The sequence below is a fragment of the Prionailurus bengalensis genome, chromosome X (genome assembly GCF_016509475.1).
Source record: "Prionailurus bengalensis isolate Pbe53 chromosome X, Fcat_Pben_1.1_paternal_pri, whole genome shotgun sequence".
NCBI classification, from domain to species: domain Eukaryota; kingdom Metazoa; phylum Chordata; class Mammalia; order Carnivora; family Felidae; genus Prionailurus; species Prionailurus bengalensis.
The window spans coordinates 84,248,193-84,254,192 of record NC_057361.1 but is presented as its reverse complement, the minus strand read 5'-3'; the positions used below and the strand labels follow the sequence as shown (position 1 = coordinate 84,254,192).

The 6,000-nt window shown below is 43.9% G+C and overlaps 1 long non-coding RNA gene across 1 annotated transcript in view; it reads left to right on the top strand.

Moving 5' to 3' along the window:
* Window positions 1-1,108: 1,108 nt before the first annotated feature.
* The window catches only part of LOC122477803, a 28,940-nt gene continuing 24,048 nt past the window's right edge, over window positions 1,109-6,000 (top strand). The window contains exons 1-2 of the long non-coding RNA XR_006295766.1: window positions 1,109-1,972; window positions 5,219-5,413. This is a non-coding gene — a long non-coding RNA (uncharacterized LOC122477803). The remainder of the gene's footprint in view (window positions 1,973-5,218; window positions 5,414-6,000) is intronic.

Below are 6,000 nucleotides of genomic sequence, written 5' to 3'. Positions count from 1 at the left end.
CATGTAAAAACCAGTTGATTTTTAGTTTAAGGCAGGCAGATAAATTGCTAAGTTTAGTAACACACATACTGAAGTAAGCCACCATTCAGGTCTCGGCATATAAAGCCAATGTTCTTGTTTAGTTTGGAAGGGAGGGTTAAGGTTGGCTCCTCCCATGAACTCAGTGTCAGTATTGCTAATAGGCATATCCTGGCCTAGGAGGGCTAGGCTATTGAATATAGGTGGGTTAAGGGGATGAGCCAAATATGAATATTGACCTTGGCCTAGGCAAATGAGGTCAAGGAGTAGAATCAGTGTTGCTCGTATCGAATTTCTGTCAATGATGGAGATCATGGCCATCAGGTGCGAGTCAGGAGTGTATGTAATACCATTGTGTTGTAAGAGGATGCTGGCCTGGTTAGACAGGCATTTAAGGCTTCCTCATGTTATATCAGGGGCAAGGACTTGCGTTTCTGGAGTGGCTTCAGGATGAGCAGTCCATAAAGAGGCTTCATCCATCTTGAAAAAGGGGGCTGGTGGCCGCTCACTCAGAGTCATTCTCTGGAATTTTTGGTTCACTGGAAGATATCCTGGGGGTCTCCACCACGCCATGGTACAGCTTCACCAACTGAGAGGGGTTCCACAGAAGTCCAGAATCTGAAAGAACACAAGCATTATCCTCTACCCCAGGTGAGAAGTTTAGTGGGCCCAGACCATGTGGGCCCCCCTTTGGGGGTTTTGTACAGCACCATAGGGTGAAAGGGCTTCTCTTCGTTTTGAAAAGTGCCATTCAGTTAGTAGTCAGTCCCTGAGGGTCAAGATTTAAAAAATTAAGAGTAATCATAGCATGGTCGAGGAGAAGTTGAGGTTGTAATGTAGACCACCATGGGTATGTTCCCCTTTTCTGTTTTTGTTTTTGTTGTTGTTTTTTAACATGGTTTTTAGAGCACTGTATGCTCGTTCTATAATAGCTTGGCCTTGTGGGTTTTAAGCAATACCTGTAATATGTCAGATATTCCATAAGGCACAGAAGTCACGAAATGAAGAGGAGACATAGTCTGGGCCATTATCTGTCTTAATTGTGTGGGGGAAGCCCCAGGCTGCAATAGCATGCAGAAGATGCTGAATGATCACTTTGGTGTTTTCTTTTGTATGAGCTGAGGCAAAAATAACACCTGAATAAGTATCTATAGATGCATGGATATACTTATGTTTACCAAATGCAGGGTAAACGTTAACATCAGTCTGCCAAATCTCACTAGGCTTGAGGCCCCGGGGTTTTGTTCTTGCTGGGAAGGAATTCAGGGGATAGTAATTAACAGTCTGAGCAGAAGTAAATGATTTGCTTGGCCTCATTCACAGTAAGGGTAAATTGTTTTCTTAGAGCTTGCCAGTTTCGATGGTAAAGATTATGGGAGGCTCTGGCTTCAAAAAGAGGATAACATTCTTGAGAAACTGTTGGGAAAATGAATAAAGTTTTACACCATAAGATGGCCGACGGGACTAAAACAAGCTCTGGTCTCTAGCTTGGAGACCCCTCTTCCGGGTTCTTCTTGCCCTGTTTGTGGAGCGGGCGCGCGCGTGCCAAAACCCTATGGAAGCTGACAACTATAAATTACCCTTCCCACTTGCATTCAGCGCTCAGATCTTTGGAGAAACGGTCTCCTCTGAGCCCACCAGTGTTAAATAAACCTCTGATCCACCGAGATCTCCACCTCCGAGTGCCGCTTGGTTTTTCCACCAGCGTTCCATCCTGGTTCCCTAACATATTTGGTTCCCTGATTGGGAAACCCAACTGCACCGGCCCATTGTTGCCACTGGTTTGGGAGAATGACGAGGTGGTGATGGAATGAGGATTCGCAAGGGAGAAGGCGCACCCTGCCTGAATTTCAGCAGTCTCCCACTTGGTCGCCCCGGGCCAACCCTGCTCCGCCATTCCTGCCGGACTGGAGGAGACTTGGCAGGTGAGGACCTGGACCCGACGTCAGAACCGGTAAGGCTGGGGCCCAATCTAGCCAGGCCCACTCACAAGAGTGGAAGGGGGGGCCTGATCACTCCCCGGAGACCTCAGAAGTCTCACAGGTAGGAATTCTGTGAGAGGGAATGTAATAGCCTCTGGTGTGTATGTGAGTGTGAATGTGTGACTCGGTCTAGCTTGCTTGCCGACTTCGCTTCTGTGCCTCCACGGGCAGGCATCCTTAAGGTCCCCAGAAGCCCATGGAGTCTGAGTGGGCTCGTCTGCGATTCCGTGGTGAATGGCACACACTCTGTGGTGGCATCGGAATAGTTTCTGATCGTAAGTCACAAAGCTGAGACCGCTATGGCTAAACGTCCCCTAAGTTCCTTCAGGACACGGACAGATGGGCATCTGACCGGTCTCTTCATTAGAGGGGACACCCCTATCCCTCTGTCTGTCTTTGTGACTCCACCTCACGGGAACATGGGGTCGGGACAGAGCAAAGAAGGGGTTTTGGGGAGACTATGGAATTAAAATAACCGCTGGCATGTTAAGGACCCTATGTGAGTTAGAATGGCCCACTTTTGCTGTAGTAGGGTCCTCTGAGGGAACCTTGGATGTCCCAATGGTCCGCTGCATCTGGCATGTTGTCTCCAGAGACCCAGGTCACCCTGATCAATTTCCATACATCAACTACTGGCTTGAAATTGCCTGAAATCCTCCGCTGTGGGTGCAATTCATCCATAGCAAGCAGAGCCAGGCAAAGGTTTTAGTTGCTTTATCCAGAGACTCAACCAGGGAGCCAAAGAAGCAACCCACCACTTTCCTAGTGTGTGCAGGAGACCCGGAGGAAGATCCTGTCTTTCTGCCACCTTATGACTCACCGGGCTCCCTCCCCCCACCGGTACGAAGAGGCTCTCCTCTGGGGGATCAGAGCAGGGGCTGAGAAACCCATGAATATGACCAGCAGCAAGGGGATTCCCCCGGGGATTATCATGCGAGGCGATGCGAGGCTTACACCCTCTTTGCTCCAGAGGCACAAGAGAGTCGTGACAAAAGGATGGGGAAAGTCTAGCCGCCAAAAGGGGGGAGGCCCAGAACCTCCTTAGCAAGGGGTCAGTGGGCCTACTGCAAGGAGAAAGGACATTGAAAGAATAAATGTCTCAACCAAGGAAAGTCCCAGAAACCCAGCCGATATCAGGAGGAATCTCAAGAAGGGAACCGTATTGGTCTGGCCGAGATAGAATCATACTGAAGGGGACCCTGGCTCTCTCCCCTTGTTCCTCTGCCTAATAGATGTGAGGGATTCTCCCTCATTTCCCAGGTTAACAGTTATAATTGGAGCCAACTGTGGTTAGTCTACCTCGGGATGGGGACTTTAAAGAATGTTCCCAAGCAGTTGCTGAAACTCCATTCATTTCGGGGAAATTCCCAGTCTTCTCTGGACTGATGTGGACTCCATATTTCCACTTTGGTGGAACAATAAAAACATGGCGTCTGCTCCTCTGAGTTAAGGTTTTGAATTAGGTTTTCCTTCTCTGCCTTCTACTGGCACCTTGCCTCTTCTGCCTTCCCCCTACCCCTGCTGTTTCTGCACCAGCTTGGGTGTGGTCTACGTAACTGGTTCCTATACCCTCCTCAGTACCTCATCACCATTGGCTCCTCCTCCCATCCTCAAGGTCAAGGAGTAAAGTGCACCCCCTTGGACATCTAGGTATTTTCCAAATAGAATAAGTTGCTAAAGCTTTGACTACTGACACGGGTTTGTGTTTTTAACTTCTTATTGCAGAGAAATTAAGGCTATTTGGACCTATTGGAAAACATGCTTTGTACTTAATTGGTTCATGAATTTACCATGTAAAAAAATTCTGGTGTAAACACCTCTCAGTTGGTTACTAAGTCCTCAATTGGAGACTAAGGTTTCCTAAGAGTTAAAATTCTGCTAAGTGTACTTGAGACTGATGGAAATAAGGAAAGCAACCCTGTATGTAGGCAAGTAGGAGGTATGTAAGAAAGATATAAGGAATGGAAATACATTTTTGTTGAGGGTAGATGAAAGTAATTTTGTCCTAAATGAGACTGGCTATTTGGAGAGAAATGGCTTTGGGACGAAGTTTGAAGGCAAAGGAAAGTTGTAGAAAGTTCATGAAGGGAAATCTTTGGAAAGGAATTTTATGTGTGCTCAGGATGGACTAAGGTTGAGATGAATGGAATTTAAGGTTGAAACTCTTCTTTTCTCTCTGCTCAAATAAAAAAGTTTTCTTGGACTGTTGACCTGCTCTTGATAAGAATGCAAACAAAGCCTTGTCTTCTGGGCAAACCAAAGTTTTAGGTTTGATCTTTATCAGGTCTTTGATTACTTAGTTAAAACTTCTCAATGTTAAAGGAACTAGGTTTTGGTAACTATATAATGCTATACATTCACCTTTAGGTTCTTTTATTGCCACCTTGGTTGAATAAATAAAGTTTTAAGATTTGTAATGATCTGTAATCCTATTTACGATGTACTTATAACTTCCTAAGGTTTTAGCAAACTTCCCAGGATTTAAATGATAAATGAAAGTCTTTTTTGACCAATTAGGCCCTTTTATTTGGGATGCTAAGTTACTTGGAAAGGCACTGTCATGCAATGGTAACCCTTAGGTTGTATTGCACAGATAAATGTTGTAACTGCCCAAATATATATGCAATTCCAAAAGTTTTAATGTTTTGGTATAAGGTCATCACTTATATTCTGATTATGTGTCACAGTGTTATGTGTCACAGAAATAACCAGATTTCTTTGTCAATTGCATCATAATGAACTCTCATCAGATCTTTAACGATGCCTGTTTCTGAGATTTTTGTTATTCTCTCACAAAACGTGTTTCTTCTTCAAGGAGATTTATAAAAAAGGACTTTGGGGAAAATTACAGGTATTCGACATCTTTAAGATTAATACTAAAATGGGTAAGAATTTCCAGAACTAAAAAGCTGCATTCAAATTGAACAAGAATTAGGAACATGGGATTAAATGAACTGAGGAAGATTACAGTTTTGTGATTCTTGTTGAAAATATTGCTGGTTCTCTAATGTTTGCTCTTCCAGATTAAGGAAAATTTCTCTTAAGATATCTATGATATACAGAAATGTCATAAAGTATTCATTTATACCCTGAAGCATTTATCTTTTCTCTCTGCATAACTCCCCCGAAATTCAAAACCTCTCAGTGAGTATTCTTTCCCTGATGGCAATTACAATTGTTTGCATAAGTTCAATAAGAATCTGTTCATCTTGTAACAGGTCACCATCGGAAATACTGGTTATTTTACCAAGGCTTTGACTGGAATGTCATATTTGAGAGTGACATTCATAGACTCAGATGTGACCAGACAGCTTTGAGGAACTAAGGTTGGCTTTATGAAACACGGAGCCATAAAGCCCCTTGGAAATGTTGGCCTGATACCTTGCTTACAGAGTTCCCAGCAGCCTCACCAGGTGAGTAAATAAGGGCACTTCCTGGCGGGTGCAGGAACCTCAGGATATCTTGGGGACCTCATGAAGAGGAGTTCGCCCCATTCTACAGGTATTGCAGGCCTGTCTGATGGCAAGTATTTGTCTTGACTTCTGGCCTGGAGAGGCTACTAAAAGTTCAACCCAGAGATTCCTTATAAAATGTTCCAGCAAAGCAAACTTTAAAAGATCCTCATGATCAATCGCTATTCTTGCTGAGCTTATATGAATAGTTAGGCCAGGTTTGTTAAGACTGGACTTGTTCTACAAATGCATTGGTCTCAATTTGGCTATCTCTGGAAAGGGGGGTTTTTAGGGAGAAAAACTATGTTTCAACAATGCACCATTATGGATGTTAAATTCTAGTTATGATTGTCTTTAAATGTTTGTTGTTTGCCTAAACTAGACAACTTGAGGTAAACTTCAGAAAAATTGTCACAGTATTTCATGTATAGACAATCTTCTGTGCTTGTTATTCTGTGGGGATAATAATAAGACCCCATGGGCATATGATTATTTCAACAACTGGAAAACAGGATGGATCTCTAAATATGCAAACCATATCTTCCCTA